A 13,867-nucleotide genomic window follows, 5' to 3' on the forward strand; every position below is an offset into this window, starting at 1 on the left:
TAAGAGCAAGAAATACAATAACTTTTGTTCAAGTGTGACAAACCACAATTCAATAATACAGCAGATAATAGTGATAGTTACATCAGGATATGATTAAATAGTGATAGTTACATCAGGATATGATTAAATACAAAATACTACAGGTTAAACACTTGGCAGATTACAGTATTCTGAAGTACAGGATTAAATGCAGTAAAATAGAGGGCAGATAAGAGCAAAATAAAGCACATTTAAATGAAGGGTGATAGTGTCCCAGGATACAAACAGAGGAGTTCTACAGGTGCTGTTTGAAGAGGTGAGTCTTAAGGAGGCGCCGGAATGTGGTCAGGGACTGGGCAGTCCTGACATCTGTAGGAAGGTCATTCCACCACTGCGGAGCAAGGGTGGAGAAGGAGCGGGCTCTGGAGGCAGGGGAGCGTAGCAGAGGTAGAGCCAGTCTTCTAGTGCAGGCGGAGCGGAGAGGTCGAGTGGGGGTGTCGGGAGAGATGAGGGTCTGGAGGTAGCTGGGTGCAGTCTGGTCAAGGCATCTGTAGGCTAGTACAAGAGTCTTGAACTGGATGCGAGCGGTGATCGGGAGCCAGTGGAGCGAGCGGAGTAGTGGAGTAGCATGGGCGAAGTGAGGCAGAGAGAACACCAGGCGGGCAGCAGAGGTCTGGATGAGCTGGAGCGGACGGGTGGCGGATGCAGGGAGGCCAGCCAGGAGGGAGTTGCAGTAGTCTAGGCAGGAGAGTACCAGGGCCTGGACCAGGAGCTGGGTAGCGTAGTTGGTGAGGAAGGGTCGGATTCTTCGGATGTTGCTCAGGAAGAATCGGCAAGTGCGTGCCAGAGTGGAGATGTGCTGGGAATAAGAGAGGCAGGGGTCCAGGGTGACTCCAAGGTTCTTAGCGGAGGAAGAGGGAGAGAGTGTGGTAGATTCCAGAGGAACAGAGATAGAGAGATCAGAGGAGGAGAAGGAGGAGGGAAAGAAAAGGAGGTCAGATTTAGAGAGGTTGAGTTTGAGGTGATGCGAGTGCATCCAGGAGGAAATAGCAGACAGACAGGTAGAGATACGGGAGGAGATGGTGGAGTCAGAGGTGGGGAAGGAGAGGAAAATCTGAGCATCATCAGCATAGAAATGGTATGAGAAACCATAGGATGCGATGAGGGGGCCCAGGGAGCGGGTGTAGCGAGAGAACAGGAGAGGACCCAAGACTGACCCTTGGGGGACTCCAGTTAAGAGAGGGTGAGGTGTGGAGGTTGCTCCACGCCAGGTTACCTGGTAAGTGCGGTTGGAGAGGTAGGAGGAGAACCAGGCCAGAGCAGTGCCAGAGATCCCCAGGTCAGTAATAGACAGCATATCCTCTGTATATTGTAAATATGTTGTGTTCATGAATGCTGTTGTAATCACCTGATAATATATTGAATACATTAAAAAGGGGCTGACTGTACTTAAAGAAGGTGACCTGTTTTTTATTTTTCCTCCAGTAGAACAATATACAGCTATGGCCAAAGGTTTTGCCTCCCCCAGAATTGAAAGTTTGACACACAATTAAAAAACAAAAACTATATGAACATAATTTAAGTCTTTCATTTAACATCATGTAATAAATTATCTCGCAAAAGTCTACCGGAAGCCATAACAGCAGTTCAGTATTTCTTGTTAGATTTCGAAATGTCACATTTTTTGTCAGTTTTTCGTTGCATATATGGAAAACTACAAAGCGATATGTAATGCAATATGTTAACGTAACATTATTCAGCAGGTTTCATTCGACTTTATGAAGCAAAATTAGTTCACTCTGTATGGTGATGCAAAACTGTTGGCCACAGCTGTAATGAAGCAAACAAAAAAACGTTTACACCATATTAGGAACATACCCATTTCCCTTCTCCAAATCATAATGTAGCTATGGTATAAGATAAGATGTGTGACATGTTAGAGTAGGATTAGGATGATAATCAAGATTACTCAGCTAGCGCTGTACGTACCAGGATCAGGGGGAGCTATCCTGGACCGGTTTCCATACAAAGACTCATGTTTCCAAATATTTAGTCAGTATGTGTAAATCTGTCGAGCGTTCATCTGGCAGTGAGGTATGCAGGCATCTGTCTAGATGGGGTTGTGCAATTCTCTCAAAAAGAAGCCCTGTTCTGTTCTCCCAAGTCACACATCTGTAGTTCTGTGGCTGTAAACCATATCTGGTAATATAAAGGCGATAAAGGAGAGGGGAGGAGATTCAAACCTGTGATGTCTTCATGGCTGCACACTTTCGAGAGCCAGAGAGTAATGGCGGGACCCATGCGTGACTTTTTACCTTCACAATTATTAGGACAGGAAATAAAACAGTATTAAAAATAAGGAACGGGTCAAATCTGTACACCTTTAATTGTTCCGGTACTTGTGTGCAAGTGCTGTAATTACAGTTCATGGCCTACCAAAAAGCAATACCCCCTTCTGAAATTGAGGCCAGGAGCTTTCAGACATGTATTTCTGGCCATTTTCAAGCTGCTGGTGACATTTCATAGCCATAGAAACACTTTTTCTTCATTTTGCTGTAATGCTGAGGGCTGCATATTTTTGTAGTTACTGTGAAACCCATTTTGCATAAAGAAGATAGATGAGGCTGATAGCATTTCACAGAAGTGGCAAAAATGCCACAGATAAGGTGGCAGCCCACATTTCCTTTGCTGCGCAGAATATTTTACACTGTATTTTCAACTGCACATGACCCTGTAAGGAAACAAAATTATTTATCTATTTGTGTGTGAAGGGGTGCACAATACAAGGATTTAGGCATAATTTTATAACTTTCCTTTACTGATTCCAATAATCAAAAGTCATACTTTTACAGCTTAATCATTATCATTAGACACAACAAGGCCACTAGAAATCAAGCAATGATATCAGTTACCAGTTTGTGGAAGAAGCATCGGGCGTTCACATGACCACCCTTTCATCGGTTCAGGCTTTCAAGATGGAGTGCTTGTTATGAATGATTCCATCCAAACTCCTCTGGATTGAATCGTCGGCCCAAACGTTGATTAGAGCAAATGCTTCTTCATCGCTCCACGCCATCCCTGCAGCAATCTGTTAAGTGGTTTTACACTACACAGGATTTTGACCTGGGTAAATTCAGGACCGGGGTAGGAGCGCCAGTGTGAAAGGGGCTTTACTTCCAACAGGTTAGGGAGGTCACTTCTGCTCATTTAATTGCCCCTTTCTCAGGCAACAGAACAGCATACACTGCCCACATGCAGCTGCCCCCTCATAGTTTTGTACTTAATGTTTTCATAAACTCTTTACAACCCCTATCTATCAAAACTAAAAACCTCAGAGCGTCCACCTAACCTTTTTGAGTTTTGATTAGCTTTACTGGTGTGTTTTTTTTCCTTTTGTGTAAAACAACGAGTCACAGGATGTATTTAACTGATGTTGCAAGACGTCCTTTTTACACCTACCCAATTTACTCACCAGGCCTACGCTTTGGGGATAAAAACCATCAATAAAAGCTTTTCAGCTTAATGAGCCGATAGCTAATATGGCCTGGTCACGTCAACATAAAACAAGCGTTTTAAAGCAAGGAATGTAAGAAATGGATATTATTAGAACAATCTGTTACGCAGCATTTCTATGGAAGCATGCCCATTAATCTTGCTTTGGGATGTGTATTGAAGCATAGAAAAAAGGGATCTTTCTAACTCTTTCACAGTTGTTTTACAAAGTCCTGTGACTAATAATACACTGCTTCTAAGAGGCATGCAAGCTAGTTTTTAAAGGTATAATGAGTAAAGGAAACTTTCCCCCACCTCAATGACGTGCATATTCAGATAACTATAAATAGCCTCATATTTTATACTAAAGTTATAATGAAAAGTTATTTAATAAGTGATAACATACCAAAGCACAGCCCTACCCAAAAGGGACTGTTAAAACTAATTTAGTGCATGTTAGCGCTTGAAGAAACTGCTGCTTGGAGATATAGCAAAGGATCATTTTTTGTACTCCAATCAGATTTAATTACTGATACAGTATATGTGTCAAATGGAATGTGTCAAGGTTTTTATTCAAATTCAGGTTTGTACAGAGAGTCCCACTCATTAAAGAAAATCACTTGAAACCATGGAGAGAAAACAGGTGGTCTGACCAGGGTAGAGGTTACTCAGAATCATTCACTTTGGTAAGATATGTTGAATGAAAATCTGCTGCCAGCACGTGCAGTACATGCTTCAATCATTAAAAGGGTGTGGATGAAGTCACCAACTATACAACTTCTCTGGATTCATTGATTAAAACAGAGCCACTCTTGTGCAAAAAGGCTTTTCTTACCTCAAATTAGCAGAACATCATTTTCACAAGCCCTTCTGTGGTCGATCAGTGGCAGGCTAATTGGATTTGCTATATTCTGTCACAAAACGATATTCTACCAAAATGCAATCAAGTGTTATTTTATTTCTTCCTGTTGGTAAAAGAGAACTCACGGAAACAAAAATCAGACAAAAAAAAAAACCAAAACAAACAAAAAAAACAGAATATGAAAATGCATACAAAACATCCACAAACAGCTTCAGTGCTTAAGGCCTTGCAATTCACATGATGTGTTCAGTACTAAAACATTATGGAATTATTACCCTTTGTACCTTGTAGTCTGTAGTGTGCACACAGAGTCAATTGACATGCCTCCTCTCACATGGCCCAGCCTATAAGCTTCTATGCTACCCTGAAGAGGGTGCTGGGTAACTTTGGTCTCTCTACACTGTGCGCTCATGCAACACAAAGAACGATGTTCCCTCTAAAGCAAGTTTCCACTTACACTGCGAACACAGCAGCACAAAAATCTGGTACATTCCTCCTTCAGACTCTGGATCAAAGGGTGTTATGCTGACAAGCAGCGATAGGATGTCGTTTGTCAAAAGCATGCTTTAGTCTGACAGGGGAGGAAGCGTGTTACAGTATTGAGATACTTCTGTGCAGAAAATAGATCTTAGACTGCCCAACCTGTGGTTTCAACAAGACAGTCTCTCCTTGGGTGGACTTGATTTGAGTGTTTCACCTATCTTGGGGCTATCTAGAGTAATGGAGGTTAAATAATAGAATTACCAGACTAACAAGTCTGTTATAGGAACTAGGCTATTTAATGGTCTGAAGACTACCAAAGCTAAGTGGGCTCTGCTGTTAGTGCTCACAATTGATGTTCAAGACCATGTTCATTATTCTTTGGAGGATCACATCAGCAAACCCTAGATCAAACACTGCAGAGAGACAATGACAGTATCTGGGTAATGGGTGGCATCATTTTTACACTGCTGCACCAAGAAGGGTTAGTGATTCTACACAATATAATGAAGCTGAACAAAACATAAAAACACCCGTTTTGTAACAGTTTCAAAAACCCATCTAGCATGTTGTGTAAAGGATATGATTGCTGATTACAAGCCAACTTTCCCAACGGCATCAAACACTGAGGAATGTCACATATCTTTGCAGAACAATTTAAACACCTTGCAGGAGTGTTTACACACTAGTCCCATCCTGTAGTGTCTACATCCCATTGACAGTGTTATGGCAGGTCTTTAATTTTTTTTCCACTGAACAGAAGATGTGTACAGTAGACTGAAATGGGAATATCATGTTATACTGTTGGAGAAAAGACACGTGCCACCAATATTACAACAGAAGCAGACTCAGACAACTGCCCTCATCATAAGAATTAAAATAAACGTCCTTTTGATTTACTCCTCCGTATCTGAGGCGTCCGTCAAAGAGGGGCTGTTGGGGCTGACATCATCACAACAGTCCTCAGCATCCGAGAAAGAAGACACGTAATGAAGTCCAGACACTCTTTGGTAACCATGGACACAGGACTCAGGAAATATAGACAGCTCCAGGCAGTTACTTCCTGGCTGCTTGGTGGACACATTCCACATCTCTAACAGCGGCGAGCACATCACACATCCCATTGTGATTCTGGAACCAGCTCTTTCAGTGAGAAAAATACTCTAGACGTCTCCCCTATAGACGGATTACGAGTCGAACATCCTTATAGTAGATGCAATCACTTCCAGTAATTGGAAGACACACACCATTGACAAGTATCAGTCTGTTAATTTGTCAGACTATGAGGTTTTTTATTTCCCTCGGGCAGGGCGGGGGGGGGGGGGGGGGGGGGCTGGGGTAAGCAGAAAGCATGAAGGGAATGCACATAAATAGTTTGATCTCACTTCTACAAGTTCAGTCAGAGGGCCTAGTTCAGTCGTCTTTGTTGAACAAAATGCTCTTGGCTCCTGTTTAGCAACACAAGCCTTCAAGAAAGGGAAGAGCAGCTTTTAAAAAGCAAATTCAAAACATTAGAATTATGTATTCCAGATCTCAACTCATTCCTTAACCATGCATTTGAAATGAGTTCTTCAAAGTGGTCCACTGAATTGCACCGTCTTCGGACAGTCAATAGCCAACTTGACTTGGTCAGTCCAGAAGATCCTGCATTTTCTCCATCACTTTAACATTTCACCCAGATCACAAACCTCTGTGGGCTGTGCTCAACGAACATAAATATATTTTACATGCAGCAAGGGGCCGGTAAAGTTGACCAGCTAAGTCCTGCCAGTTTAAGTCCTAAATGATGTGAAACCTCCCAAAAATGTGGTTTCAGATTGAGCCAAATATCCACCAGTTTATAGCAAAAAATCTTTGAGATTGAACTCAAAAGTCAGTTCTCAGGTAAGTCCTCTAAGACTTAACCCAATGTCCTATTCATTATATCTAGAAATCTATTGCATTGTCCTATAAGATATCAACAAAATGGTAAAATCCAGATATAAGCAAACGTCCTACTAGATAATCACAGATAATTTTGTGAACCCAATATCTGATTAGACGTAGTCTTGGCAGATTCAAGTCTTATAGGATATTTGTGTTGCCCGGATGTCGTGTTGGTTTAGACCAAGGCCCGGTCTGGATTTTGCAGTCTGCCCATGACGGTGTATCCAATCCGTGTCACTACTACCTCAATGGTCCTGCCAAGGGAAATGACAAAGACACAGCAACATGAGACAGAGCCTGTCAGCTGCATTCAGGTGATTGAGATTAAACAAGCCCGTCCGCGTCACCTGTCATAGTAACTGATCTTGCAAGAGCCGGCAGCTTCCGTAAGGTTCACCTCATGGCCTGTCAAGCATTGCTCAGGACAGGATCCTTGTAAAGAACTAAAATAGATTTTAAAAAGGAACAGCAGTAGCTGTTTGTTGAGAAGTGGCTACTTAACAATAAGCCGGTTTTGTTAACAATTACCAAACAGAGTGAAACCTGCTTAGTCTATTTATGAATGTATTTCTTTTGCAACTGTTTTGTAACTGTTTGAAAAACCAATTAACCACAGAAACAGTGGCTGGATAGCTGAGAGATATGGACTACAAGAGTGTGGAAAGCAGTGGGTTTGAGTAACTTAGTGGTAGGTTAAAGAACTGTTTATTTAACTGTTAATATGTGTATTTTGGGGCTATAAGGAGACCATCCTTTGTATGCATGTATGTATGTATGGACATCTCTTGTACATGTATGTACGTCTCAAGTTTTGTATTTACATCCGTGGCCTGGGTTACAACACATGCATGTTAGTGAGGCAGGGGGCACTCTGAAACTCAGAACGTACCAGTGGTTAAAGGTTTAAGCCCTGAGCACACGTGTACCATTAGCAGTCAACCTAGCAAACACTGAAGAGGTAACATTATCCCTCCTAGACAGAGAGACTCGACAGTGCTGTTTAAACTGATAACTTATTAACAGCGTCGCTCAGGTGACAAAACCACATTGCATTACTGGCAGCACAGCCCCTTATCAGAGGCTTGCTGTAACTGGAAACCTGAGAACCTGGTTCGATTTTCATTCGAGCTTAGGGTTTGAATAGCAGAATATTTTCCATTTAAAACAACTTGCATTAGTCTTTCAAATAAGGACTGGCACTTTAAGCCACGGTTCTTAACTCTTACTCGTTGCTTGTCATTCAGGTAAAGCATGGTGGGGACCCCTGTATGATTTGAAACATGTTAAAAAGTTGGATTACTACAGTATATTATATTACCACTAAACCTGTGACATCAGTTTCAGACAGGATAGGCAATAGAGCCAATATGAAAGACTTTGACAGAGGGTGTTCGGTTGGCAGGTGATCCATATCATGCTGAGCTGTAGCCAGCAATATAGTACTGAACTAGCTGATCACTAGATGGTGCTGGCTCTTACTTCTCTGAAGACACTTTGATACAGTTCATGCAATACAGTTTGCTTTTCGTAGCGCTCTTTATGCAGAGCATCCCAGGATCTTTACAATGCAAACTCAATTAAAAAAAAGCCACTGACCAATCAATCCAGCTCATAAAACAAATGTTTTTCATTTTGATTTGAAAGATTTGACCGTGCCAGCATTCCCGATCTAGCCTGTGTTACACATGTCTGCGTCTATAAAACTAAAACTGAACAGTAGCTCCTGACCTCAGGTTAAAGCACTGTGGTAGAGACTTAAATTTAAAATACAATGAAATTACAGTGAACAATAGTAATCATAAAAAACAGCGGATAGAAAAAAAGAAAATGTAATTAGCAGTGACCTACCGTTTAAACACCTCTGTGTGCCATTGAATCACTGCTATCCTGGGATCTGCATGCCGACATTAATTAAACCCTACTGACTTGCACAAATAGTGCAGAGGTGTTTCTCTGGCTCTGTTCAAACCGTCTATCCCCTTTCTTCTCATTGGCAATATAATATTCTTTCATTTCTACCATGTCCTTGTGCTCTTCCTTTCTTTCGTTCTTTTATTCTTTCTGAGATTTCAAAAGGGAGCCCGGGGAATATCTTGCTCAGACACCAGTGTGTTAAGTCTTTTCTCACTATACCAGTGACAGCTGTCTCAGATATCTTCAATACTCTGCCGAGCCGCGATGCACCTGTGGGTCAGGCTATCGGTGGAGGGCAGGCGAGCTGTCCTATAGACGTTTTCACTGGAGAGATAATGGAGCCTCGGTGCACACATCTACCCTGCAGCCATGCAAGTCTGTGAAGAATGCGTCAGAGGACTGATCTGGGCTGCAGTCCCGCAGGTACAGAGAAGCCTGCCTTTTTGATTGACTTAAATACCAGCAGCGCGATTTGCAATTTAAATAAATGCCAGAGTTCATAGCTCAGCTTGGGGGAGCAATCGAGTCTCTTCATGCTAATCTCCCAACTGAAAGCGAGCTAATCCTGACCTTAAAATCACAGTTTCATCCCAAACCATTAACCTAATCCCAACCTTCAAAATCACTATCAGATTGCAAAAACTGGGAAGAATGAGAATTGATATTGTCAAGTCAAAGTACAGAGCGCTGATTGCACTGACAACTAGCAGGGCACACAGCCAGTGTTTTACCCTGTGCAGGGAGGCTCAGTAATGAGCTTGAACACAAGCAACTGGAATGCAGAGCCAAATCAAACTTGTGATTTATGTAAGTGAGCAAATGGAAAATACCACAATTAAACTGCTCACTCTTCATATATATCTCATTTAAATGAAACAAGGGTTAGGATCTGGAAGCAATCAATCTGCCAAGCCTTACCTGTTTCCATTGGGCTCCAGTGAGTGCAACCAAACGCAGGAGAACCCAATTCCTGAAGCTCTGCTCCCTCTCTCTGTCTCGGAGTGTAACTGTATCCAGCCTCTCTCCCTTGCAGTCCCACTCTATCTGTGACGGCCAGCCTGTGGCACTCTACCTGAGCTCCTGTCATTGTGACATCATCGCTGTCTGCTGGGACTGGCTCCCCACACACCACACTGAATCAATCTGTTACAACCCCCTTCAGGTACCTTGTATAGCACACAGGCATATTGTTGTGTCTAGCAGGGGTCACACCACAGCCTTGACATTTTCAACCACACTCAAATACAAGGATTTTTTTTTTTATATATACTTTTTCTGTATGTAAGAATTACAAAAGGACAGCACAGCTTTTGCTACTGAAGACACAAACTCTTCATTTAGTAGCTAGAATGATTGTCTGCTAGTTGTGCAATACACAGTATGCTATCTGCTTGTATTATATTTCAGTAAAAAAAAATTGATATAGTATAGCTATGTAGTTGTATAGTACAGCTATTGTGAAACGAGACGTCTTTAAAGGTCCACTAGATTAGATTAACCACTAGAGATGCTCAATAAAACGGGTCCTTCACAGGAAAATCCATTTACAGTCTCTTTTTTTCTCTGTGGGGTTTAATAAATGAAACTAACCACATTTGATGGGTGTGAAATGAAGCTAACCGCTTTTGAGAGAAAAAGATGGACCAATTTGAAAGGGCACAATTAAATGGATTTGGTCATTCAAACCATGTTACGCCTTGTACGTTTTTAATTGAATGCATTCAATCACTTCAGCCCCTTAAAGGATTTCAGTAATTAGTGGTTTCAGATCCAGTTTGCTACAAGATGATGCTGCACTCAGAGTGCACCACCACCTTGCATTAGCTATCGCAAACTCAGAATGCAATTCAATTTCAATTGTGTGTGTGTGTGTATATATATATAATATATATATATATATTGGGAGTTCCACGCTGCCTCAGCAGAGTGGGACTTTATGGTAAAGGAATACTGCAGCTACCAGTCTCTGCTCTAACCGAGGAGTTTAAGTGCGCCAAGGTCAGACTGGAAATGACATTAGTAGAGTCATGTGATAAATGCGTAGGGAGGCAGCACCTGTGTTGAAAACTGGAAGAAAGTGGGCGGCAAAGAAAGCTGTGGAAGATGCAAAGGCTGCCCTACGAATTGGTGATATTATGGGGCAAGTTCAGCATTCATCAGTTCAGCTCCTCCTACATGGCACAAGGCAGCCCCAGCTCAAAAGGAGGAAGCTGGTAGTCAACGAGGTGCAAAAGCAGGAGGAGAGGATGAGGTGTATAAAGGCCATTTCCCAGGCCAAGCAGGGAGAATGGATGAGATGGGAGAGTGTGGAACAACGCAAGATTGGCTGGCAAGACCTATGGTCAATGGAACAGAGCAGGATCAGTTTCCTCATCAGGTCAACATATGATGTTCTCCCATCACCACAGAACCTAAACCTCTGGGTAGGAGAGGATCCCTCATGTCCTTTGTGTTCATCACCTGCAACATTAAGGCACATTTTGACAGGATGTAAGGTGGCTCTTAGCCAAGGACGGTTTACTTGGCGCCATGACCAGGTGCTGCGATGTTTGGCCTTAGCATTGGAAGACAAGGGTAACATGACCAATAAGTTGTCACCTGTTCCATCAAAACATTACACACAAAAGACAACATTCCTCCGCCCAGGAGAGCAACCACCAAGAAAAGGTGTTAAAACCAATCCTCACCCAGGACAACTGGAAGCTGCTAGAGACTGGAAAATGCTGGCAGATGTTAGTCAACGGCTTATTTTTCCACCTGAGATTGCCACCACTAACCTTCGACCAGATATTGTCTTGTGGTCTGGATCAGCACGCCTTTTTCACCTGGTAGAGTTAACAGTGCCATGGGAGGATGCTGTAGATGAGGCGTATGAGAGGAAGAAACTGCGGTATGCTCAACTAGCCACTGAAGCGGAACAGCGAGGATGGAGAGTTCGGGTTTACCCAGTGGAAGTGGGTTGTCGAGGATTTGTGGCACACTCTACAACCCTGTTTCTCAGAGACGTCGGATTCAGTGGCCAAGAGTTGCGTCGCACAGTGAAGAACTTATCTGAAGCAGCAGAGAGGAGCAGCAACTGGCTGTGGTTGAGACGGAAAGATTCTGGCCGGGGATCTCAAGCACAATAGAAAGAAAGAAACGCTGATGTACAGGTAAGTAAGCTGGGCTGAGTTGAGTGGGGGACGGAGGGGGGTGATGCTGGGACGCCAGAATCACCGTCGAGCCCTCTTGAGGTGTCGTGGGCTAGTCGACGAAACACTGAGGATGCAAGGTGCCCACTTGAAAACCCCAGAGATGTACCCTACTTAGCTCAATCCAGACGGTTGTCATGCTGATGCGCTGGGGAGGCCGCACTGTGGTTGATCCCCGGAGCCAGCATCGCAGCCGTTGTGTGTGCTGATGCACCAGGGAGGCAAAATAAGCTGATCCCTGGAGCCAGCATTACACTTCAGCCATTAACACCAGACAGAAGGATATCTACATCATCATATGGAAGGAAACGTAAATGGATGGAGACACATATGGATCACACTAGTTTACTGTAAAGATACGTCTTAGTTGGTGCTTATCTTGGTGAGAACCGAGTTCAGATCAGCATGAAGTTTTAACATCTACTCTCGTGTAATGGAAATCAGCTATTGTGAAACGAGACGTCTTTAAAGGTTCACTACATTAGATTAACCACTAGAGATGCTCAATAAAACGGGTCCTTCACAGGAAAATCCATTTACAGTCTCTTTTTTTCTCTGTGGGGTTTAATAAATGAAACTAACCACATTTGATGGGTGTGAAATGAAGCTAACCGCTTTTGAGAGAAAAAGATGGACTAATTTGAAAGGGCACAATGAAATGGATTTGGTCATTCAAACCATGTTACCGAAAAGCCTTGTACGTTTTTAATTGAATGCATTCAATCACTTTAGCCCCTTAAAGGATTTCAGTAATTAGTGGTTTCAGATCCAGTTTGCTACAAGATGATGCTGCACTCAGAGTGCACCACCACCTTGCATTAGCTATCGCAAACTCAGAATGCAATTCAATTTCAATTTTGTGTGTGTGTGTGTGTATATATATATATATATATATATATATATATATATACACACACACACTGCAATATGAAAGGTGCTATATATTAATAAATAATATTAACATTAAAAAAATGAATTGTAGTACTGGAGGTTTTAAAGACAAACTGTAAGACAAGTTAGACCAACATTTTCGGCTAATGCCATCATGCAGGTTCATCAGAAAGCTGATTAAGGCATCATCCAATGTGTTTGCTAATTTCCTACAGCTTCGCCTCAGAACTGAAGATTGCTGCCAGTTGATGCAATCGAGATTTCTTTTGATGTGGTTTCTGTATGGCATACAGTGCCACCTGGTGCATGAATTGTGCAATCACATTATCATAACTTTAAAATCAGGGGATACAGCTCACCCAGCTTCTAGTACACATCTTTAGAGATTCGATGTATAGGAAGGCAGATCTATAAAAATGTAAATTTCAAAAGACCAAACAAAAAGAAACAAAGGCAATTAACAAAAAAAAAAAAGATTTAATTTTACCTGATAGAAATAGTTAAATGCCATAAGCGTATCATGGTGGATTTGCACAGTAAGATTGCTGTTCTATGTGTCACTATTGCCAAAATACACCACAGCAAACTTGAATAAGGGGGATTGAATCCAATGAAAAGGGAAAGAAGGGATGAAGGAAAGGAATTAAAGACGAAGCAATTCTAAAACGAAAGCACGGAATGCATTAAATACTTTCTTAGTTATGTTTGCTCAAAACGTAAATTCTATGTCCGTTTCCCTCTATATACTTACATGATTCAGAACAAAAAAAAATCATAGCCTTTAAATGTCACCATGTTTTGCTAAAACCACTTTCCATGTGGACAACATCTCAGATACAATTTATGTGATTTGCCCTTTCATCCCACGCTTAAATTCTCCACGGTAATGTTTTTAGCTCTAAAGCTATACATATATATTTTACAATCTGTGTATGAATGTTGGACTAGAATGTACACTCGTAAATTCATCTGTAAAGCTGCTCTGTGTTTTTATACACCAGGCTGCTAAGGGCCTAGTTAGAGTCCAGTCATTAATGGATTTGTTCCAATGCCCTCCCTGTCTCACCAGCAATTTCTGGAATCTTCAGCAGGGGTCATACTATCCCCACTATTATTCAGTGTCTTTCCATAA

At 42.1% G+C, this 13,867-nt stretch overlaps 1 protein-coding gene across 1 annotated transcript in view; it reads right to left on the reverse strand.

Moving 5' to 3' along the window:
* Positions 1-6,124: 6,124 nt before the first annotated feature.
* Positions 6,125-13,867, reverse strand: part of LOC117421893 (ubiquitin carboxyl-terminal hydrolase 20-like) — a 29,881-nt gene continuing 22,138 nt past the window's right edge. The window contains exon 25 of the mRNA XM_058986910.1: positions 6,125-6,993. The gene's annotated coding sequence lies outside the window, so the exon portion shown is untranslated. The remainder of the gene's footprint in view (positions 6,994-13,867) is intronic.

The sequence above is a fragment of the Acipenser ruthenus genome, chromosome 15 (assembly GCF_902713425.1).
Source record: "Acipenser ruthenus chromosome 15, fAciRut3.2 maternal haplotype, whole genome shotgun sequence".
In the NCBI taxonomy this organism is placed as follows: Eukaryota; Metazoa; Chordata; class Actinopteri; order Acipenseriformes; family Acipenseridae; genus Acipenser; species Acipenser ruthenus.